This window comes from Octopus bimaculoides, chromosome 16 (assembly GCF_046866305.1).
Source record: "Octopus bimaculoides isolate indiv1 chromosome 16, ASM4686630v1, whole genome shotgun sequence".
Classification (NCBI taxonomy): domain Eukaryota; kingdom Metazoa; phylum Mollusca; class Cephalopoda; order Octopoda; family Octopodidae; genus Octopus; species Octopus bimaculoides.
Window position 1 is genome coordinate 55430808 of NC_142943.1, and position 26969 is coordinate 55457776.

Consider the following 26969-nt stretch of genomic DNA (forward strand, 5'->3'; position numbering starts at 1 on the left):
CATGTTGCAATGGCGTAGCCATAAACTGTCATCAAGTGCATGTCAGGGACTTCAATTTTGATTCTTTGCTGAAAATTCCACTAGAAATCTCTGCCATGGATGATCTTGGGAGAGACATAAATACAACAATCGTGCATCGTTTTGTTTCTTGCTGGCAGATTGCTATACTGGATGAATTAGTGGAAATGGTAGACGGAGCACCTGACAGTGTGTAATTTTGTTCTTGTAACTTCCTCTCTCTAAGTTCAAATCATGGTAGGGCCAACTCTGCTTCTCATTTGATGAGGATCAATAAAATAAGTAAAAGGTGTGTCTTGACATTAGTTCAATCAGCTATACCCTTCTACAAATTTGTGATCCTGGGACAGTATTAAAAAAATCACTGTCAATGGTTACGAGATATCACTAACATTGTCCTCCTCCTCCTTCTTATCATCATCATCATCATCATCACTATCATCATTGTTGTATCTATCAGATATCTGCATTGGACGGTATTAATACTCTGCACAGGTGTTACTCTTCACGGCAGTGTTTTTTTTTTCTTTTCTTTATTTGAGTATTTTTGTTGTTGCTGTTGTTGTCCGTATTACTTAGTGTTGTCATCCTTGCTATTGCAGTTACGATTGTTTTCTGCCCTTACTCTATAATTTTCACTCAGCGGTGCAATGGCTGGTGGTGACGACGGATTGTTTACCCTTGTCATTAGAGGCCTTTCCACTTAGTTAAATTAACAAATTAACTGTGTTTGGTGAACATTAGGTTGCCCATAACTCGATTTAATGACGACAGTGACAAAAACAACAGCAAAAGCAGAAATAACAATAACAAAACAACTTTACAAACGAGTAAAATGTTTTAACTAAAACAAGAAGAGATATAAAGAGGAAGATACAAGATTGTTACAGATGCACAAGTATACAGTAGATATTTACATTTATACACGCTGACAATTAAGCACACCCACACACACATAGTAACACATAGATACAGAAAAGCCAGCCTAATTAAGCTAGATCAACTCTAAAGACATTGATTTGTTATTGTGTCTTATAATCTCTTTTGAGTTGTCTGTGTTGTAATTTTCTCACTATTGTCCTTCTTAGAAGCTGTTTTGATTCAAGTATTCAGTAATTCCTCAGTTTTCGCATTTTTATTGTTAGCTTGCGTGTGTGTGTGTGTGTGTGTGTGTGTGATAATCAAATGTATACGACCATATATATATGTGTATATATTATATCTTGAAAAGTATTACAATTACTAATATGCGTTTTCATGTGTGCATATGTCTGTGTGCGCGTGTGTGTTTGTGTGTGTGTTTGTTTGTGTGTGTGTGTGTGTGCATATTGATTCAAGTTATTGGACTGTGGTTGTGCTGAAACAACACCTCCATGGGTTGTTGTCCATCATATCAAACCCAGTTCTTATTTATCAAATGGCTACGCTACCTTTTTGGACTGAACAACAGTTTTTGTATATAACATTGAAGTCCATTGGTGTCTCTCTTCTTTACTAGGTATTTCATACCTAAACAGTGAATTTTGATGGGTAGCTGTTTTTCCACAACAATATTTATGTCTGATATAAATCTGAGAGGTGATTCAGCTGATATTTTTACCTGCACTGCTTTTCTTCTATTTTCTTTTTCTTTTTCTTTTTTATTCGTTTTTGTCTTTGCAGTTTTGATATTACCATTATTGTTTATTGGCTAATCTATACCTCTTTCCTCTTGCAAGTTGGCCAGTTAGCAGAACCATTAGAATATTGGTTAGTAGTATGCAATACCATATCCACTCTGGCACCCTGCTCATGGAGTTCGAATCTTGCCAGGGTGTGATTAAGTATCAGTCCCATAATGGGTTCAGTTCTTCTCGTTTTCTCTCTCTTTGAATTCTACTTGTTTTCAAAGGTCCATTTCCCTTGAGAAGTGCATTAGGCATAGATATATGTCTGTGGAATATTCTTGTCACTTGGACATTATTTCATACCTAATTATTCAGTTTATTTTACAATTTTGAATGTTCATCACTGAAACTAACAGAGAATCCACCATGTCCTCTGGACGGCAATGACAATACCTTTGAAATGTTCTGTTATATAGCTATAAGGAATCAAAGAGAGATTCCAGCCTCTGTTAATAGTCACACTGAACTTTAGTTTGCTGAGCACAAATTCATGCATGTCTATCTGTATGTATAAGTAGGCATTTCTGTTTTATTCAAATGAGTGCTATATTTTGTATACCATTTTAGTAGCTAATGGATAAACTAGAGATATGGTTGTAAGCCGTCCCCTTAAAATGCTGTAAGGGAATTAGAGTTAGACGATTAACAATTTAAATAAAATCAGAACTGTTAAATGGTTTGATCCTGTACATGGTTTTTGTGTTCGTGTGTGTGTGTGTGTATACATATTTGTGTGTGTTCTTGATTTGTATGAATATATTTATATTGTGTGTCACGTAGACATACGCCTGATTTTTTTGCTTTTTTTTTACATTCTGACCACAGATACTTGCTAACATAAGTGTACACATATATCCATGTTCACACACACACACACACACAAGAACATTTATGCATCTTGACGATATTACTGAGAGTCAAGATTACCAACAAAAGACACATAGACAGTGAATCCAGCTTTTCAGAATTGCATCATGCCAGTCAATGCATCACATCAATCAAGTTACATTTTAGCAATAAGGAGAAGAGGAAAAAGACAAAAGAATATATATATATATATATATAAAGTGAAAATAGACAAGTGCTTCACACATGTTCTCACAAATGAAAAAAAAAAAAATCCAAAAAACCAAGTAACATCAAAAATTATTTTCCACTCACTAGACATACATGCATGGACTCCTGTGCATATATTGCTATACAAATACATATACATGAACACACAAATACATATGCTTCATGCTATCTAAACTGCAACAAAAACGCTTGTCATTTTGATAAAGACTGGCTATTACTCTTTTGTAATGCAAATAGAAGCATCCAAATTAAAATCATCACTCACATGCACATATACATTCTCATGCTTGCTTTTCTGTGTTTTTTTTTTTTGTTTCCTTTTTGTACTTTTATTCGCTGTTTGAGATGAATTTTTCAATGTTTAGTATAAAAGGTGATGTATTCTTTACTGGTTTTTCAAATTTGGATATTTGCATATTGTCAAAAGAGTTGCTTTTTCTGCAGCTGGATTACATCATCATCATCACCATCATCAGTACCGCCACTGACTAACTACCCAACTGTGAATTCGGGACGGGACTTGTTTGTCAATCAAGCAAAACAGGCTTACGTAGTCTTTGTTAATTTCTACCTTACATCGCCCCCGTGGTTCTTGCAAGTTTTGAACTTGTTACCATCTGGTTAGTAGTCTACTACATTAAAATCCACAGTTATTGTTGCTTTAGCGAAAGGAAAGGAAAACCCACTTGTGCTAAGAATCAAATCCTGATTTTCATCAGCACTCACTCACTCGTACACATACACACTCCTACACACATTTGTCATCACAAAACATGAGACTGTGATTTGCAACTAAAGCAAAGCTAAAACGTAGCTCTGACAAAATGTCGTCCTGTGTCAGTGCCAAGATATTTCTGCCAAAGACCTTGAACATTCAACCAAACATGCTACTCCCTTTTATTTTCCCCCTTATGTTGCTCTTCTTGTTGTTTAATTAATTTGCTTGATGATTTGTCAAAGTTCATTCAGTCTCACAGATCTCTGTCAGCTTGCATGCATGCATGCATCCATGTGTGTATGTGTGTATGAGTCTACATGTGTTTGCATGTAGTGAAAGATGGAATTTCAAAATTATTGATTAACTGTTGGGTTACATTTTTTCTGTGACCTCTCACCCCACAGTCTCTCAGGTCACCTCCTTTTCATCTCACCATTTATTTATTTTTTTTTATGAGTGGTGGTGGTGTTGATGGTTTTACTAGTCCCTTTAAACAACACCTGTTATATTTCCTTCTTTTTCCCCCTCTATCTTATATCGCTTTCTCTGTCTGTCAATCTTTTTGTTTGTTTTTACCTTTTTTTTATGCATTCTCCATTTTACCTCTCTCTTTCTCCCCCTCTCTCTCTCTCTATTTTTTTTTTTAGTTTCACTCACTATTCATTCAATGTATTTTCTTCTACATCGTCATTCATACTACCATTATCAGGATTTTCACTCATCAACATGATTTTTATCAGCATCACCACCACAACACTACCATCTTCATCAAAATTCAACTACCATTATCCTTATGCTCTCTCATCATTATGTACTCCTTGTGAGCATCATCATCATCATCATCATCATCTTTGTTGCTATCATCACCACCATCACCTTTGAAAGTTTCTCACCTGTTCATCAGCAGTCCATTAATTAATATTTCTCACCTTTCACTTTCTTCAGCCTCCTTGTTCTTTCTGTGATCCATTTCTGGATCTTTGTCTTTTTTGTTTATCATGCATGAAAAAGACTAGCAAGGGAAATAAAACAGAGAGGGATCTTAATGTGTGTGTGTGTGTGTGTGTGTGAGACGAGCAATGCACTAGACATTTCTGCATCAGGAAAAGGTCATTTAGTAAATTTCCATGCTTTTCTGCTTTCTTTACTATCCTTTTCTTTTCAATCACCCTCTCCCAGTCTCCAGCCTCTCTTCTAATCAAATTAATATAGCCCCTCCCCTTTGTTTTTCTATTTATATTTAAGTCTTTGAATTTATACAATGATTAAGCTGAACCCAAAATAACCCATAAGAGTTGATAATAAGGATGATAATGATTGTGAACATTATCATGTTCGCAATCCTGAAGATTATTAAACATGAATACAAGCCATTAGACTCGGAATGAAGTTTTCATGCAGAGGGGAGAAGAATATGATGGTATGGCATTGATGCCTCAACCAGCACTCTCAGATTCATATTGTAACAATAATCGTGACACTGTTTGCCTAATAATGGTGATTTGATGGTAATGGATAAATAAACGAACAGATAATTAAAATTTAAGAACAAATACACCTTTAAAAATTGATTATATTGTCTTGAAACAATATACACAAGCTTTTGTGCATCCAAGCACATGCATCAGGACTATACACAAACACATAATTTGTACATTTTATTAATTTGTGTGTGTGTGTGTGTGTGTGTGTGTATTATCATTGATGATATTATTTAAGTGTTCCACGCTGGCATGAAATTAGTCAAAACAAATTACTCCAGATTTTATTTTGACCCCAGTGCAACTTTGTATATAATTGAATCAAAACTATACATACCTGTGAACTTACTATCATTAGACATATCTTGATCTGAATTACTGTTTTATGACTCTTGCTTAGCCAACTCTTATTGTCTCTTTATATATTTATATATATTTATATATGTATCACTACATGTATATCATACCTGTATATACATGTATGTATGTGTATTCATATATTTTGATATCTGCATGTGTCTATGTCTGTGTGTATAAATTTGCATCTTTCTGTGTGTGTATGTGTATAAGCACACACAGACACACACACACACACACACACACACACACATTTATATATGTTTGTGGGAACGGATGTTGCTTCGAAGGGGCTGTGGATCAGGAAGTGCAGACCCTGGAAGGGGCAACCCTATCAGGAGTACTGCTAACTGGACACAAGGTAGGGCTTTGTCAACCTTGGCTGGGTCAGCTGGGTGGGTGGGGTCTGATGTTGAAAGACTCGGGACACCTAATCACCCCTGGAAACACCATTGATGATGTATGGAAAAACATATATATATCATATATCATTGGTGTGCCTATATATATATATATATATATATATATATATATATATATATATATATATATATATATATATATATCTGTGTGTGTGTTTACTGTGTAAGCTGTAGCTGTTTTTGTGTGCGTGTGTCTGAACATGTGTATGTCTGTGTATTCTGAGTGCATTAATTAATGATGATCAAAATAAAGAGACTGATAGAAAGACAGACGTATGGAAACAAAGAATGAAAATATATATATGTCAATAAGTGACGGAGAGAGAGAGAGAGAGAGAAACAGAGAGATCATATTAGAAAAGGAGAAAGAAAGGAGTGAAAGAGGGTGAGATGTGAAAAAGAAAGAGAAATGATAAAAAACAAAAAGAACTGATTGATGATTTTACTCCCTTTTATTAGTATTTGCTTTGGTATTGTTATCTTTAGTAGTAGTAGTAGTAGTAGTAGTAGTAGTAATATTGTTATGGTTGTTTTTATTGTTTAATTTCGGTTTATTTTATTTTTATTCTTTATACAGTTTTGTTAATAACATGTAAAAATATAAATAAATAAACTGAAACAAATGAGTGTGTGTGTGTGTGGTTTCTTTGAATAAAACAAACAAAAATTACAAAACAAATAAAATAACTACTTTTGCAAAAAAAAAAAAAGTGAACAAAACAACAATAACACATAAAGCAAAAAAAAAAGAAAAGAAGCAAATCGACTGGAAATAAAATTTGAAGAAAAATAAAATATAGAATAAAAGCAAAAAAATTAGGATGAAAATACAAGACAAAGAAGAAAAGCAAGCAATCCAAAAATATCAAATTTAAATTAAATTTTTCCAATTATTTAGATATTTAAAAATTAAAAAAAAGTAGAGAGAGAAATATTACACAAAAAACAAAAGGTACAGACAGAAAACAAAGAGAGAAAATAGAAAAACAAACAAAAACAACAAATGACAAAAAAAAATAAAGTATTTAAAAAATTTTTTTTTAAGCTGCCATCATCACCACCACTGCTGTCGCCACCACAACCAATAACGACTACACCACCACCACCACCACCATCATAGCTACCAACAGTACCAACACCATTGTAACAACCACTAACATCAACACTACCAATAAATAATACTAATACTACTACTACTAATAATAATAATAATGATAATAATAATAATAATAATAATAAACAAATAATTTGAAAAATAAAAATTACAGTAAAATTTTTAAAATGTAGAAGTAAAGCGAAAAGGATTTTTCCCTCTTCATATTTATTTTGTTTGTTTAATATTTGTTTTTTCTTAGGTTTTTTTCTTCTTCATTTTCTCTCTTCATTTAGGGGTGTTTTTTTTTCTTTAATTTCAAGTTTTTTTGTTTTTTTTTTTGTGTGTGTGTGTGTGTTTGTTTGTTTGTTTTTAACATCTTGCTTCATTGTTTCATTTCTCGTTCTTCTTTCTCTTCTGGTCTTGTCTCCGAGTAAAAAAAAAAAAAAAAAAAAATGGAAGAAAACAATCAACAACAGCAACAACAACAACATGACAAAAACTGATGTGTCAGCCAGGGAAAGGTCATGTTTTAGGCAGTAATTATAGAGTTCTTCTATTGTCATTTAAATGCAAATATGTCTTAATTAGAATAATGGCTGCAGTGTACAGGGCTAAATAAACTAATCTTCATATCACACACACACACACACACATCGACATATATACACACACACACACACACACATATATTCATGCATGCACATATAGACATAACATATATATATATATATATATATATATATATATATATATATACATACACACACACATACTAGCATATAGGCACACAGTCACAGAGGGTCACATACACATACTGCCTAATACAGAGACAAACAGGTATGCTGCTTTGCACATATATATATCCAAAAGGGAATTAAGGAGGGGAAGGCGGGAGAGCAGACGGACCTAAATGTGTGTACACGTGTGTACATATGCCCGTACACATATGTCCGTAAACATGAAGTTTCTCACATTCAGACATATTGCTTTACATGACTCTCGAGCATATTTATAATCACAGAAAGACGCAAAAAAGAAAAATAAACTAAAACGACCAGCATGCTTGCCACACACTCGCATACAAATCCAAACGACAAACCTATATAAATATAGAGTAAGTACGAAGACACATGAAAATACACGCTTCTCTATGTACCTTTCCTTGCCAGTACGTTGACCCATTTACCCATGTACACTTACCATGCATGCTACATTCAGAGCTGTGTCCATTCTTCTCCCCTCTGCGCCTGTTTTCCATTCCTGTCGCGACTCATTTGCACTCTTCTTCAGCGTATTCCCTTGCTCATCCCCCAACTGCCTCTTCCTCAATGTCCTCAAACTCTCTCAACTCTACTTTCCTCCGTGTTGTTATTCTATGGATTCTATGGAAGCAATGTTTGGGATCATTTTTCTTTGTTTTTTGCTTGGTTGTGGTTGTGGTTGTGGTTGTGGTGATGGTGGTGGTGGTGGAGGGACTGACAGTGATTGCAGTAGTGATAGTAGTGGTAGTGCTGCTGTCATTATTAATACTTCTACTACAACAAGGAGGAATTCCAACCACATTTCCTGGTTCACTGCCTCAACAGCTCCTTCATAGGATCCAGTAGCTAAGAACACCATCAGGAGGAGCTACATCCGGTTTTGGTCCCTACTCCTCTACTGTTTTCAACGCTGCCCCCCCCCCACCTTCAGAGGTTCTTCAGCTCTGGTGTTAAATGCGTTTTTATCTCTTTTCTTTGGCTTTTTGTTCTTTGGTTTCTTCAATGCAGTGTCAACGAATGTCAGCTCGCAAATGACCACCCTGGCAAATTTCCCTTTAAATATTCACTGGTAGGCTCCAGCAGCCAAGCTTCAGCTGACCAATGGAGGGGAAGGATGCACAGTTTTGGCCTGCACCTTCTCTAGACCTATCTTCCAACAGAATCGTGTTAGTTTCAGGTCCAGCAGCCAGAGTTGACTCGCTGTCTTGTACAAACCTTCGAAATATTGGAGAAGAGGGTGAGCAATGAACAAGGTGGTTCCCCTCGGCCCACCTGTCAAGCAGCAATGCTGTTTAAATACTAGCCAGCCTCACCTAGCAACGCTATTTTCCAATCGGCACATTATGGCTTTCGAACCATTACTTGAGCCAGTACTGTTGTTTGTTGTGTATTGTGTGATTGCAGTTTGAAATGCTGTTGCTGAAGTTGGATGATAGAGGTGGTGTTAATACTGAAAGGCAGTTTGTCTAACGTCAGTAAAAGAGACATCCTAACATATGCTTGATACTTCTTTTATCAATTCCAGAGAGACAAACTGCAAAGTTAGCCCCTGACAGAATTTGAACTCTGAGTATGTGGTTAAACAGCTTTGTTTTGCAACCACATGGCTGCAGGTTCTGTGCCTCTATATGGCACCTTGGGTAAGTGTCTTCTGCTTTAGCTTCAGGCTGACCAGTCCCTTGTCAGGGAAATCAGTCAATGGTAACTGCAGAAAGCCATCTTGTATGTATGCGTAAAAAATAATATTCCTCGCTTGTTACCTCTTGAGTGAAATGGTGTTGATGTTGACACTACCTTGTTGACATTGTCACCCTCTACTTTCAAAAATCTCTGCAATAAAAAGAAACCCCTTCCTTGGCAACAGGAAAATATCTGTCTGTAAAATCCTACTACAAATAACTCCTCATCTAACTCATGCTGGCATGGAAAACAGAAGTTAAACAAATGAGTGAACAAGTGAATGAATGTAAAAGGATAAAAGACAAACACTGAAAGACATCTTGTCCAATAATTAATCATTTCTATTCCTCTGTCATTTTTTAAGAAACCTACATAAATAAAATCCTAAAATCTCAGGATAGTTCACTCAACAGCTAATGCCATTACAACAACATCAACTGCTGTTGCTGCTACTACTACTTCTACTACAAATAATACAACCACTACTGCTATCACCGGCCCCACAACAACAATCAGATCTCCAAGTGTTATTGTTACCACCGTTGCAATAAATGTTGTGGGATGAGGGAACTCCATGCAGTCACTTTCTCTAGTAGATATAACAAGAATATTCCTTTCAGTTCGTGCCCAGAAAGACTCCTTGAATAATAAAAGGCCTGGTTACATTGTCTGAATACAGGATAAGATGTTCATGACAGAGGCACCTTTGATCAAAGATCTGCTCAGTCATGGTTCTGCAAGAACTAAAACCACCAGCACCACCGCTACCACAACCACCTCCACCACCACAACAACAACAACAGCATAACATTGTAGCATCCACTTCTATATGACAACTATAACCTTCCCAATCACTTCTCCTATCACCAACACCACCACCTCCACTATCATTAGTATTACCACCAAAGACAACCATTACATCATTTATCGCAACTGCTGCCACCACCGCAACCACCACTACCACCACCACCACCACCACCTTCAACAATAACAGCAGTAACACTACACAACAGTGCTAAAGGTTTCTAATTCAGGTCAGTTAACATATTAGCAGAAATTCCATTGAAATGGTAGAGCCATACTGTCTCTGAGTGAAGATGGTTCCTGTAGAGAAATAATTAGGGGAAAGCTGTCTTAAATAACATCACTAACACATCAACCCTGGTAGGGGGTGGTTTGTGGGGTGACACTATGTAAGGTGCGGGTAAGCTCTGAATGTGTCTGGGGAGTGTTTGTATGCAATTCGCTCGCTCAGTGTATATATTGTGAAATCAAGTTGATTTGAGCGGGGAAGGATGATGTGTGAATTTGTATAAGTGCTCATGTATAATTTGTGTCCACACTTAAAAACATGTAGCGCAATCTGGTCACTTCAGTGTAGCGTGTGTGTTTATGCATAGATATATGTGTAAGTATGTATAGGTGAGTGTGAGTGAACATTTTTGGAGTATATATATATAGTTGAATCTCATTATTTATATATAAATGTAAGTGTGTGTGTGTGTGTGTGTGTGTGTGTGAGAGACTATGCTTTTCATGCTGTATGTGTGCATATATGTCACTTATGTAAATATGTGCATAAGTTCCTGTTATAATCTCTTACGTGTTTGTGTTTCTTTGAGAGTATATATGAAATATATGTGTGCTGGTATGCATGTATGTATGCAATTAGATCTATTTTCTTTTTATTGATATGTGTTTTCATGTTACTATTTGTGTGTGTGTGTGTGTGTGTGCTTGAAGTAGTAGCAACGCGTAACCATCAAACCTTCACCCACACCATTTCCGACAACATCTGGTTGTGAAGTTTGTTTGTTGTTTTCATATATTTTTACTACTCTGTCTCACTCAATCTCTCTCTCTCTCTCTCTCCCTCTCTCTTTGTTTTAATTGTCTTGTTCATTTACTCCCCCCCCCACCACCTCCTTCTCCGTCGTGTTTCAAAGAATTAATTAGAGCATTTTTAATGAATTATTTCTTTCAGACAACATAAAAGACCCTTCTCAATCCCAACTCCCTCACTTGCCGACAACTCCACCCACTCTGTATACATACGCACACAAAAACACTAGCTGCAACAACACTAACAACAGCAATCTTAAAGAAGAGGTTACAAGCTTAACGATGATGGCAATAATTACAATAGTTACAGTGACAACAACACTTGCATACGTGTTTGTGTATATATATATATATGTATATATATATATATATATATATATATATATATATATATACACACACATATATATGTACATGCACATTTACACACATACACACATATCTATATACATATTCCCACATACATATTTCAAGAGAGAGATGTACTTGTGTGTGTGTCTCAAGTTGTTGCAAAATTAATTACAGTTTTTAACTATCAACTTTAAAGCAACATCTCAGCTGAGATTAAATTTTATTAATCAAAATAATGACCACTAGAATTGGCACAGTTTGGAAACTGTAGGTTAGAATTCTGGAGTCTTGGAATTGATGAAGTCTTCAAAGGCATTTTGAGTTGTTGCTTGATTGTTTAAGGCCTTATTTTACAGGAAGTTGTCAACAAGGTTCAAGAAGTAGTAGTGGGTTGAACAGTGGTTTACCACATGGCAGTTTTGTCTGATGTGCTGGTTATCCTTCCAATCCAATAATAATAATAATAATAATAATAATAATAATAATAATAATCCTTTCTTCTAAAGGCACAAGGCCTGAAATTTGGTGGGAGGGGGCTAGTCATTTACATCGACCCCTGTGCTGAATTGGTACTTATTGAATCAACACCAAAAGGATGAAAGGCAAAGTTGACTTTGGTGGAATTTGAACTCAGAACATAAAGATGGGCGCAATGCTACTAAGCATTTTGTCTGGTGTGCTAACAGTTCTGCCAGCTTATTACTTTAACACTTTTGTTACCATATTTCTGTTGAGATGCTCTGTGTTTCTTTCAATTAATTTTGAATATAACTAAGAATTTAGTAAAATAACTTAGTTGTCATTAAGCTAGTGTTAGTAACATAAATTGTGACTAAGGTTTGATGGAAGATTTTAATTCAGAACTTTTGACACAACATTTATACTACAGAGCCAGAAGCAGTTTCAGCCAGGTTGGTATCAAAAGGGTTAATCATAATAATAATAAAGATTTAGCAACTTTGAGTACAAATATGAAACCCAAAAGAAAATAACTATCAAGACACAGCAGATGCTGGACATCAAGTAAGCGAATGTGACCAACAAATCAGTGATGATATTCTAGCTGTGACCATCTTGTTTTATATTTAGACAGTGTATCTAAAACTACATTATCAGTAGGGTGTAATTGAAGGAAATTTAGCTGCTATTTCTAGTAGGTTCAGAAATCACATTGAGGCTTCTTCTGTTGACTGGTGTTGTTAATGGTGTTTATAGTTTAAAAAAATTGTTATAAGAGGTTTTAGCCCAGAGTATGTTAGGTGGTAGATGCATTGCATATTGTTTTAGAATTCTGTATTAGTAGTAGTGGTAATGTTACTGTCGCAGCGTTTGTGGTGGTGGTGGTTGCGATGGTGGTGGCATGGTGGCAATGATGATGTTGATTGTTACAATGTCATCTCTAACTAGTTTGATGTGAGAAAGTACTTAGACCTGTCATAATTACCGGTGCTGGATCAGGGGTGGTAGGAGATAGATGAGGATGATGATGATGATGATGATGCTAATGATGGTGATGATGATGATGATGATGACGATCTGGTTGTGGGGTAAGATGTGGGTTTGTAAAGAGAATTTAAACAGACTTTCTAGAACCTACTTTACTACATCTCTGGCATTTTATGAACCAGACTTTCCAATCTGACTTACTTTTAAACAGCACCAATTAAGTCTTTAACTTCTCTCCTAGCTTTTTATTGTTTTCATCCTCCTCTAACCACTACTCTCTTCATTTTCCTCATTCTCTTTTTTCTTGTTTTTTTTTTTTGTTTTTTTTTATTCTCTCCTTGATTTTTGTCAATTTGTTTGTCTTGATGTTTATTTATTTTATTTTATTTTTTTCGTGTTATGTTTCTTTTCCTTGTTGTCTGTGTGTGTTCTGGCTGTTACTTGCTTTAATGTTAGTGTAAACCATGTTTAATATACTAGATTATTATTAGGGCAGGGTATGGGCGGAATTAGTAGAACGCTGGATAAAATGCCTTCTGGTATTTAGTTATGTCCCTTTATATCCTGAGCTCAAATCTATTTAAGGTTGACACTGCTTTTCCTCCTGCTCCATAGCTGATTAACTAAATACCAGTGTTAAACTGAAATCAATTAAATTGAGTGTACCCTTCCCCTTCCAAACCTGTGACCTTTCGCTTATGCTAAAAGCCATTATTATTTTTTAGTCGTCTTATTTTTATTGCATGCTTTCACTGCATTACCATGCATAACTCTGCATGCTTTGAGTATATGCAATATTTTGTTTTGATTTAGTATTTTGTAATGCATTGGGAGTACTATCAGTCCTATGTGAGCAGTATCACATAGTACTATTTTAAAAAAATATTTCGTGCATATTTGTACGTTGTGGAGTTTCTCTTATGTAATTGTCTGTATATTTTTAAATCATTCCCAGATCATTATCATAAAGATTGTTTCAATTTTCTTAACCTTCATATTCTGCTCATCTCTGTTTCTTGCTCTTTATAAGTGAATAATTTCTACATTTCTATTAAAGATGTACTATCAGCTTTTGGGACCGAGTGACACTTTTTAATTGGATGCACTCTAATAAATCAATGTAGTGTTTCTAGCCATAAGTTTTGTTTATCACTGCACAGGATACAACTAGCGATCAAAACTAGTTGATTATTTTACCAAAGTATTTGAATCTGAGTTCACTCTGGTTTAACCTGCTGGTTAAAAGTGTTAACCTTAAGCATAAAAAAAGGAAGTTTTCTTGGAAATTTTGTCTTTTTCAAATGAGAATGGAAGCTATTATTGTAACTTCTTCCTTTGTCTGGGCCAGCATTATTTGCCATTTGCCCATCATATATTTAATATATCTGCTTATTATTGGTGCTGCCTTACTCATGACAAGTGTTTCTAGAATTCACATGTGGGTATTACTGCCAAAAGCCTTCTGCTAGTATATCTGGGTATAAACCCTTCTTTCTCCTTCTAGAGTCCTTCTTTATAACATTGCTGATCTTTAATTCACTTTCATAGTCACATGAACCTTGCTGTATTTGTTTCAGCTCTTTTACCTTCTGAATTCAACTTAGCCTTTTATCTGTCTCGGGTTGGCAAAATACAGTTCTAGTCTGGGGTTGATGTAAGTGGTGAACTGGCAGAATTTTTAGCATGACAGACAAAATATTCTGTGTTCAAATTCTGCTAAGGTCATCGTTGCATTTCATTCTTTCAGGTTTGATGAAATAAGTGCCAGTTGAGCACTGGGATTGTTGTAGTTGACTAACCCCCTCCCCTCAAATTTCAGGCCTTGTGCCTATAGTAGAAGGGATTATTATTTCTTATTATTTATGGATATATTTACATGCATACATACTAATATATGTATGCATGTATAGCCTGTGTTGCTTTGTGGACGTGCGTAGGGAGATTCGGTTAATTTTTTGAGTCACATGTAATTCAAATTCTATCCCAAAGAATATATCGAAAGAAAACTAGTTTGCTGCCACTGGAGACTGCTTTTCTTTTTATTTATTTGAGACCATATTTCTGGCAAAAGCATGTGTTAATTGTCTTCATTTCTTCATTTAAATGGATAAATATTATATATATATATATATATATATATATATATGTACAATATTATAGCTTGTAAAGTACCCTAACTTACTTGTAATAAAGGGGATGAAATCAAAACATGAACAAAAAAGCAGTAAGATATGAATATGTATAAATCTATTATATACTGCAGAGAATATCTATAATCAACATGGTATGTAATGGATTATATGTAATAAACTATTTATCTTATACCATAATTTCTCCATGGACAGAAAAAAGGTGGAGCCAGAGTAGTTTCATTCTAGAATTGAGATTTCATCAGCAGCTGAGTACTCACTTTAACTGTCCTCAGAGACACATTATAAATCCACTACCATTAAGAGCTCAAATAAATCACATAGACTTTATTTGCATATAATGTTTTCTCAACAGCTTGTTTGGACTTATAAATTACTGGTGTGTAATCATGTTTTGTTTCAATGCTTGTTATTTGTTAACGAGTATATCTATAGGTTTTAGCCAACACTTTCAGCAATAGACAGCTGTTAAAAAAACACTATGTATATGATATTTTGGTGAATAAAGAATTACATACTGTGTTGGCTAAAACCTATAGATATATTCTATAGAACATAATGGCATTGAAAGAAAACACTAGTAATCCACCAGAAATTTATATTTAAGAATATATGCATTGTTTTATTGGTTTAGGCGTCTCTCTTTCCTTCCCCACCTATCTCTCAATCTCTTCTTAACCTCGTTCTATCTTTTACTACATTTGATATTCAGATCATTATTTCTCTTTATCACTACAGCTCTCTTTTCCCTTCTTTCTTTCCTATCTCCACCCCCTCATATCAATAGCACACCACCACAACCACCACAACCACCACCACCACCACCACCAACACTTCAGTTCAAGTTATCTTTGAAAGATCTCCTGTGTGTTTGAAGTGAACTTCGTAAAAGCCCCTCTTTCCCTACCCTGATCTGGTAAAGGGATCGAATCTAGCCTGTTCATGCTGGCGACATTTCGAATGGAATGGTGCAGCACATTGCATGCATCCCCCATCACTCTTTTTATTCTCTATCTCTCTTTCTCTTCCTCTCTCTCTCTCTCTCTCTCTCTCTCTCTCTCTCTCCTTCCACATCCCTTAAAATGTATGTATCTGTTGCCATAGACCATCACCACCATCAGTACACCTATTTTTGCTGATATACTATTTTTACTTATCGTATGAAGATGTTAGAAATCCTGTTTCTGATTATGATGAGGATAACCCTGATGTTGATGATGATGATGATGACGACGATGACGACGACAACAACGATGAAGATGATGAGGATCATGATGATGACATTGATAATGGTTATGATGGTAGTTAAAGTGACGACAATAATGGTAGTGGGAATAATGGTTATGACGAGGTTAATGAGGGTAGTGGTAATGGTGGTAATGAAATTGTTAGATATGATGCTGCTGCTGCTGATGACGATGATGATAATGTTGATGAAGATAATCATGATGGTGGTATGATGACAAAAACAATGACAATGGGAGTAACAGTGATTTACAACATTAGTGATGATGGTGATGATGATTATGCCTGTGATTTTTATGTTGAAGATGACAATGATGACTAGACATGATAACAATGATGATGATGATGATGATGATGATGAATGCACACCTACTGTTAGCAATGATGTCGCTGATGATGGATGTGCACCTACTGTTAGCAGTGGAGTACGTGGATGCAGGAAATAATGATGAGAGTGATGCTGATTAAGATGATTAGGATAATGATGATGATGCTTATAAAAGATGATTATGATGGAGCTGCTGCTGCTGATGATGATGATGATAATTATTCACAACCCTCGCCAACACCAGCACTCCAGTATTTTTCTCTCCCCGCCCTGCAACCTCTACAGTTTTTTCTTTCATCCATGTTATCATTTATAATTACAATCACATCCCCTCCCACTCACACACACACACACACACACGCATACACACACACAGGCTCCATCATTTCTCTACACCTTTCCACCCCCACTAACTCCCCTTCCCCCACTTTAATTGTGCAGCAGCAGTAGCAGCAGCAACAGCAGCAGTAGCAGCAGACTGGGATGGTTGTATGTGGTTGGGGAGGGGGGGGGGGGGTTAAAATCGGTGATGATGGCGGGACGGTGATTGTTGTAGTGTAGTGAGGTTGAGTACAGTTTGGGTTGCTTAAGGGTAGGAATTGTGGTAGCACAGTGTCTCCAGGGGTTAACGGTGGGTGGTGTATGTGCATATATATATATATATATATATATATATATATATATATATATATATATATATGTGTGTGTGTGTGTATGTAAGCATATGTATGTATATATATATATATATATATATATATATATATATATATATATTCCAGTGTGATTGTTTCGTGACACACAACAATGACACTGGTAAAGATTGTGGTAGTCGAAGCGATGTTAGTGGTGGCAGTGCCCTGTTAGTGGTAGTGGTGGTGGTGGTGGTGGTGCCAGTGTTGATGGTGGCATCAGTGTCATTAGCAGTGATAGATAGCAGTGGTGATGGAGTGGTTGTAATGAAAGAAGCTCTGGTGGAAGTGGTGTGAGTAGGGAAAGCGATTGCATTGTGACAGAAACGATGGTGGTGGTGGTGGTGGAGGTGAAACTATTGATAAGGGTAATGCAGGGGTGGGTGGTAAGAAGCGGTAGTAATCCTAGGGATAGACATAATGAATGCATGTGTTGATGAAGGTGGTGGTGGTGGTGGTGGCAACGGCGATGATTTTGGTGGGGTTTTAGGAGTCATGATTATTTTTGCAGGAGTTGTAATAGTGGTGGTGGTGGTGGTGGGTGTGGTGATGCTTGCTGGTGGCCATGTTGATGATGTCGATTATGATGACAATGACGATGGAGTGATGGTGATGATGATGATGATGATGATGATGATGATGATGATGGCAGTAGCAGCAGCAGTGTGGGGGTGATTCCTATGGCTAGTGGCAGAGTCTGAAGAAGAAGGAGAAAGGGTTAAAAAAAAGAAAGGTGTATTTTACACGCACACACACACACACACACACACATGCACTACTCCACATACATATATATGTGCTCACAGATCAAAAAATCTGGGTCCTACTACTGATGCTGATGTTGATGCTGCTGTTCTTGGTGTGATGGAGACAGTAGCTGTTGTAAAAAAAAACAAAAAAAAAACAAAATGAAGGCCTGGTGCTAATGCAGTTGTTGTTATTGTTTTGGTCACAGTTCTATTATTGTCATGGCTGTGGTCTTCCTGATGGTGCTACACTTGATAATAGTGGTAGTAATTGGTATTGCCCTTTGCTTTTTATAGATGTATATTTTTGTGTGTGTGTGTGTGTGTTCTTGTTGCCTTGGTTGTAATAGTAGTAGCAATGGCAGTAATATTGCTGTTGCTGTTACTGGCGGTAGTGGTGTTGGTGGTAGTGGAAGCAGTTGTGTGTGTAGAAGGGAGGGTGTGTGCGCTTTTATTTCCTTTCTAGCCCATCCGTCCTTCTCCACCCTCACACCCTTCTTTACTCCCCCTCCCTCTACTCCCCCCTCCTCCCCCCCTCTCCATCACCGTCATCACCTCACCGTCCAGCCAGCTTCTAAATGTTACTATCCTCGGAGATTGCTCCTCGCTTAATCTATGCTAATTGGCTGACAAACAACATAGACATCTGAAATGGCTGTCACACACTGACTCATGTCCTTAATGACACACAGGATTGCTCTCCCCCACCTCCCCCTCTCTCTCCCTTACATTCTCTCTCTTTGTATATGTGTGTGTGTGTATATATATATGTGTGTGTGGATATATATATATATATATATATATATATATATATATGTATTTGTGTATGTATATATGTATATATAAATACTGATATATAGATAGATATGGTCATGCATATGTGTGTGTGTTTGTGTGTGTGTGTGTGTGTGTGTGTGTTTATCTTTATGTGCTTATCAGTCAATGCTTGTAACCATCTCTTAAAGCATGTATTATGTCTATGCACACAACTACTCGGTTTTTGCCAGTGTATACAATAACATATCAAGTTATGTGTTATTGTTGTCTCAGTGTGTCCCAGTGGATACCGGCAACACCCTTATATGTTATGTCACACCTCACGACACACAAGTAATGTGACAAATTATCATGCGACAATATCGTCTTCCTTGCTTTCTCACTTTCAGCAGTCGAGGTTATGTGACAGTGTGTTACCACTCCATGAGCACACAACGTGTAGGATGTTTGTTGTGTGTCATGTGACCACGTTTCTCTGTAGTCAGGTCACATGACTACAGATTTGCTAAGTGTAGGTGATGGTAGAAATGCAGGTGGAGGTGATTTGATAGCATATCTCCTTACCATTGCGATTGTGTTTCTCCTCAATGTCTCTCACCCACTCTCTTCCCATGCAGTAAGTGGATCATGTAGAACTGTGTATAGGATGTAGTCACCATCTGTCATGATCCATGTTAAATGATTGAACAACTTGTAGGATGTTAGTCACATGACAATCATATGATGATCACGTGACAATGTATCTTTCCATCGTCAGGACAAGAGACAATGTTACTCCTTATAGTACGATGATGTGACATCTCATTTGTTGATGTGACATTTCACATTATCTGTTACCACACCTCCCTTGCTCCCATTTCTCTCTCTCTCCTTCTTTCTCTCTCTCTCCTTCTTTCTCTCTCTCTCTCTCTCATGTAACAGCAGATGTGACATTTTCTCTTCCTATATGTCAGTTCTGTAACAATACATCTAATTAGATAATTGCAGCATATTGGTCACATGATATGTGACAGGATGTGCCATTGGATAGGACATGTGTCAATATTCAGATTATATGACAGCTAATCTTTGGCTGGATGTATATTATATTTAGTAAAAATTTCTTGGAATATATTATTATTAATAGATCTGTGTATATGCTTGTATATATTCAAATGTCTGTTCACATTGATCGCTCTCTTTGTCTCACAGTTTATCTCATATTTTCTCCTATGTGTTTCTCTGTATGTGTGCTTGTACTTGTGTGTGTTGATGCATGTGTATAGCTAGAAAAGCTTTCATTGCCCAGTGATAAATGGGCCTTTCCTTAAATCTATCGGTGTGTTTATGCGAGTGTGTAATTATCAGTGTATTTTTGAATGTAACAATATATATACATACGTGTGTGTGTGTGTGCATGTGTAACAAATTATGCCAAGACCAGCTTTTGCCCTACAACCAGAAAACACATAACGGATACGTTCTGAATGTGCGTTAATTTACATATATGTTGTGCATGTCCATACTTATGTTTGTCTGTGAATGTATATTTGTGTGTTTGCTTTTATGTGAGTGGGTGTGTGAGTGTCTGTGTGTGTGTATGTTTGTATATGGTTACATGGGTATATGTGTGTATGAAGTGTGCTATCATCACTATGAATGTGCGCATGTGTGTGAATTAATGTGTTCCAACAATAACAACCCCTACTCTGCTCCGCTCTAACGCCACCTCCATCCCCCACCCTACCACACCACAACAGTTCCGCAGGTCCACACAGTAAATATGGTGATTAAATAATTTGATTTCTGCAAATATTTCCGTCTCCCTATATTGAATACTTAATTTGGTACAACTCCCATCACCCCATGCACACACACACGCACACATACCTTTTCTCTTTTCACTTCCTCTTCCTCCTTCTTTTACATTTTTTTTTTCCTGATCATTCCTCCTCCTCTTTCTCCTACTCTTCCTAACTTTTATAAAACCATCCCCACCTCCTTTATGCACCCACTGCTCTTCCTCTTCCCTGCTCATCCCTCCTCCTCTTCTCCAATCTGGTTCTTTCACTTTGCTATATTACCTTTTTTTTTGCCATCATCATCTCTTTTCCACTACCATGCTTAAAATGACCTCTGCATTTTTGTTCCCAATTTTGCTTCAGTATTTCTTGGCCACTCTGCATTTATTTTTTTTCCCTTTACTGACCATTTGCTTCCCTTAATGTATCATATTTTATGTAATTATATGCATACCTATATATACACACATGTATATATATATGTGGGTCATTAGAGAAATAGATACAGATAAATCTCTCTGCTATTTACACTGAAGCAAATCCAGGCATTATTGCTGTATCTCTTTCTCATCATTTGTTCTGTTATCTTTTATGTTCTCTCATTTCTCTTCTCGTACCTGAATGAACGTTCATTGTGCTTCTCAGCATTATGTACTTACTGCCCTAGGTCGGTTTCATTTTAGTGTCATCATCCACATCGCTACCACCAACCATGACATCATGAAGCCCATGAAGGAGCCTCTGTATGATTGTCTGACCTGTAAGAAATAGCAACCAAATCTTACTCAAAACCATGCTCTACTGTTATAATATAGTTCTAGATATAAAAACTGTTTGTAAAAACGTACAGTGTTCATGACTAGAAATCTTGGATTTGGTCACTGGTATGCTTGACCAGGGTTGACCTGGAGCTAAACACCACCAACATACCCATGACTTCATCATCCATTGCCACCAGCAGTACCATTATTGTTTTAGCTAGCAATTGCTGCAACATCTGGTCATTACTGTTTTGTTTGGCCATCCATTCTGAGTCGATTTCTCATTGAGAATTGGTATCATTTGCCTTATGCTTGTTTCTACGGCACTATCATTGTCCACCTTTATTGTAATTCTGACCACCAGTGCTAACTGGCTGTCTATATGGATGAAAAATTGCAGCATCCTCTGAGTGACATATTTCCAATCAGCACAGCTAGCCATTACATGACTGAGGGTTCAATATAATACTAGACCAGGACACAACATCTGGTTGCTGCTTTTGTTTGCTGTGCCATAGCTCCTTGGTTGAGAGATGGCTGAGGCTATGCAACAAGGAAAATAGCTACATCATCATTCATCATTTAAAATTCATCTTCCATGCTGGCATGGGTTGGACAGTTTGACAGGAGCTGGCAAGCCAGAGAGCCACACCAGTCTGCATTGTCTGCTTTGGCATAGTTTCTACAGCTGGGTGCCCTTCCTGATGCCAACCACTTTACAGAGTGTACGGGGTGCTTTTTTATGTAGCACCAGCACCAGTGCTAACCAAAAACAACATTAATTATTGACAAAGGTACTAGGCCAAAGATTTTGGAGGGAGAGGTATAGTTGATTCAGCTTTTCTTTATACTTGAGCTTTCTAAAGATTTATGTAAACCATTGGCTCATAATCTCAAATTCAGTAGCCTGAGAACAATTGATCATTGCAACCCCACTACATGGCTGGTACTTATTCTATCAAATATGATCTAGATCATGGATTTCAACTCAAAACAAAATATATATTTACATATAACAAGGCATATTTTGCTTATTATGCTACCATATCTAGCATCTACTCACCTTACATGGTGGTGGTGGTGGTGGTGGTTGGGATGGCATAATCTGGTGGTGTTGGCGGTGGAAATAACTAATAACAACATTAAGAGTAGAAGAGAGGTCAGGAAAGAACGAAATCATGACACTAGATTCGCTTGTTCTATCTCTTGTAATACCAGTTTTGAAATATTAATCCTTCATATTTCCATCTCAGCTTGAAGATAGTATTTAATATAATCACCATAATATATGCTTGCATGACAAGGCACACACACACATACACTCCCCCACATATGCACTATATCGCCAAAAACATTCATCTACATAAACACACATACATATATGTTCACTGTCACACGTACAAATAGACACATGCGCACTTGTCTCCTGCATACTTTGATACACATACATATTCTTACTCAAACCGTCTCACATACATAATCAAATACACAGTTTCCCACAAACATGCTGATATATGTATGCATACATACATACATACATACATATGTATGTACGTACGTATGTATGAATGTGCAGTATCTTATATGCATGCATGCCAACAGAGCCTCACTGAAATATGCATGTGTGAATATAATATATTGTCTCAAGAAAATTTGAATACATGCACACAAAGTCATACAGGCATATCCATTGTCTCTCACAAACATACACAGAGGTACACACAAGATGTACTCTATCAAACATGCAATCATTTCTCTAAATTCAGTGATAACTTACCAAATATGAACCACGCACACACACACGTGCATACACACACACACACACACGTGCATACACACACACACACACACACACACACACACTTTACCCTGTACAGACATCTGTATAACCTCAGATGTACATCATCATGCATGAGCACATCTAAATACAAATACACAAACATGGATACACCGCTGAAAACATACACTCACACATCTTAATGAGTTCAAATGTAGATTACCAAGTATGAAGGCACTTCAATACATGCACGCACACACACACACACACACACACACACACAAGCACATATTCACGTACCCTAAGGGTAGACAGAAATATGAATGCAGAATACACACATGCATACTCACATAGCCACCTCCTGAATAGGCATCCATACAGAAACATATCTAGATACACACACACACATACAAACAGGCAATATATATACACGTTTTGCACTCACACCATCACTACACATGCACACACATATTCTCAAGGGAATTACTGCAGTTGTGGGGTTCTTTTACCTATTTTTCCCCCTTTCTTTTCTCATTTGTTTCTTTTCTTTCTTTGCTTGGTTTTAGATTGAAAGAAATACAGCAGGGTAATGGTGGTGAGGTGTAATTTGTCTGCTAATATCTGATGATAAATTCTTGCTATTCTTTAAAATTTGTAAATTATACTTGAGTATTTTGTGGAGTTTTTTTTTTTCTCTTGTGTTCTTTGATATATCTGGAAAATTATAAATTATTAAAAAAAAAAAAAGGGAAAAAATAATAACTAAAAATAAATGAATATAAATAACAAACACAAAATATGTAAGCAGTACATAAAAAAAAAGTAATGGTAAATAATAATTGTTTTTAACGTAGGCACAGGAGCAGAAAATTGGGAGGAGGGGGTTAATTAATTATGTTGATCCCTGAAGGATAAAAGGCAAAGTCATGTTGACAGGATTTGAACTCAAGACTTAAAGAAGTGAAACAAATATCACAAGGTATTTTGTCTTATGTTCTAGTTATTCTGACATTCTAATATAATAAGATAGATATATCTATATATATATATATATTCACATAGGTGTGTTAAAGAGGAATAATTTGAAGAATTAATGCAAGTAGATAGATTGATAAAATTATAAGCAAGTAAGCTAAAGTAATTTACAGAATACTTTTGGAATGAAAGGGGAGCTGTGTTTGAGAATTGAGCAAGGAAAAATGTTAGTTCTGAGATAGAAATACCAAAGATTGAAACTTTTAGAATGAGTGATTTCTGCATACTGTAGTAGCACCTTTTTTTTTTCCACATCAGTTAGTTTAGGGAGAAGGTGTAATGCCTCTGACTGTTGCAAATCCTTGTCAGATTGTTGAAATTGTTATTGCTGATGGGCCAGCCTTAGTATCTGTATGGAAAACAATAGACAGGGAGAGACTTTGTGTTCTTGCTCAAAATGCTTGCGACAAAATGAGATCATAAAGACACTAACAGACAAGGTAATCACCTGAGTGACAGGTCGGGTCTGCTTTTGTAAATTCAAAATGGGAAATCGGTGGAACACTAGAGTCCTTATTTTAAACTCTTCCAACTTTATGGCTACAAGACAGTTCTGTGCATCTCTTAATATACATAAGTACAGTTATTCCCTGTGTTACAGACATATTGCGTTCCAGAAAATCTTGTGTTAACATGTTAATTCCCATAACATGAAATACATTTTCACTTTGACTTTCATGAAACATGGAACTCAGTGGAAAATAGGGTTTGCATTATCCATATCCACATTATGGCTAGATTTTTTAGAACAAAACTTCTATAATGGTAGCTGTACCCTTGCGGCAGTTCCTGTTATCTGTGAGTTGATCCATTTATGTCCCCAGCTTCTGGCAGTGCTAGGTTATTGCCTTTGCATGTAACTAGCTTCAAGTAAGAGTGGATTGGTTGATTCTGTTGAGTGGTGGGGAAAATACTTTATGGCAGCAGTCCCCAATCTTTTTCACATCATGAACCAGGGGAGCATGTGCATAGCCAAACTCAAGGTCTATAATATATGATTTAATTATGTCATCTATATAATACAAAAACACTCTGCAGACTGTGATACTCTATAAAATTTTGGAAATTTATTCTTTCTGTGCACACCAGTACCAAATGATCCATGATCCAGTATTGGCCTGCTTCCTGGCAATAGGGGGCTCCTGTATTTCTGCATTTAGTTAATTCCTTTACAAATTCTATCAGTGCAACTTTTACCTTTTCTGTTTCCAGGTTTGTTTAAGTAGCATCCAAGTACTGGGTTCAATATAATCTGTTGTTCCCTCCCCTAGCACTAATGTTAGAAACTGTGACTTACAGTTAAAAGCTGAACTGATTTAATTCTGTTTGTCAGTTTATTTAATGTTTATAAAGTAGTCTAGTTTGTTATTGCTGTTGTTTGGCTCCAAGACAGCTCTGGTTATCGCAGCCCTTTGATCGAAGGACTACATTGTCTAATGTGTCCTTCCTGTTCTATATTAGTGTGATGCGATATGAGAGAGATTTGGCCCTAGCAATTCAAGCGCTCACATTGAAGCTCTTTCATTACCATGTAATGGTTTCTACATAGAGAAGTTATTCTTGTAGTAAATCCTGTTGTTGACATACCTCACTAATCACTATCACAACTAACCACCACCACCACCACCATCATTGCCACTTCCACACTTTGTTGTTGTAAATCTATATTAACTGTCTGTTGACATCATGAGTAATGGCTGTGTTTATAGAATTATTCTAACAGAAAAATCCTATCCATTGACAATGTGTTAACCTGTTCCATTGTATACACCTGCTAATAACACTTTTGTAATTGCTAATCCCAGTTAGTAACTATTCTAATATAAACTTCTATAGAACACCATGCTGCATGATTACCAAACGATTCACAAAATCTGAGATGGGTTGTTGCACATAACGTTATAATTTTTCACTCTATTAATCTGATTTTTAGCAATTAAACAACTACTGCTGCTGTTGGTGCTTCATTTATATCAATTGATTTGATTTTCAATTGTCATTAGATGTCTTATTCATTGACGTGTACGCAGTACCTGATAGTTAGTACCTAGCACAAAACCAGGGACCTTTCGTTCCGATAATGACTGAGTATCAACTGATTAAAACATGGGGGTGGTTGTAAATATATATTAAAATCAAAAACGTCTCCAACTCTAATTGTCTGCGTAAAATAAAAATCTTGCATGAAAGAATATTTGGCGTTCCGAATATATTGATGTCATGCTGAAGCTATATTTAGCCTTCTTCTAAGAACACACACTCTGTTTTAAGCATCGTATAAATAGGTTCTAAAGATTAAATATGCTTTCACATACTAAATCACTATGGCTGTTCTGTGTAAACCTTGTTATCACTACTGGACTAAAAGGAACAATAGAGAGACCAGCGCCCCACAATTGTCTTGATTGCATTCACTTTCAGTCAATGGTCAATAGTGTTTTCTCTTTTCTATAACACTCTGTTTCTCATTTCTTAACAGCACCAACCGCCACCACCACCCCGACACACAGACACGCACACACACACTTCACCTTCTGCCCCCCTTTTTCCCCTCTCTCTCTCTTTCTCTCTCTCTCTCTGTTATTTTTACTTTATTGACTCACAATGTCTTGTCTTTTCTATTCTTTCTCTTAATTACTACACACATTTTTAGTCCCTTTCCCTCCCTCTCTCTCTCTGCATCCCTTGTTGTTTCTACCAATGACCTCACTTCATTGCCTTTCTCTGTGTCTTTCTTCAGCTACTACTTTGTTGTCCAGCTCCT

The 26969-nt window shown here is 36.4% G+C and overlaps 1 protein-coding gene across 21 annotated transcripts in view; it reads left to right on the top strand.

Annotated features, from left to right (window-relative positions):
• Positions 1-26969, top strand: part of LOC106867583 (zinc finger homeobox protein 4) — a 672925-nt gene that overhangs the window by 424792 nt on the left and 221164 nt on the right. The window lies entirely within an intron of this gene.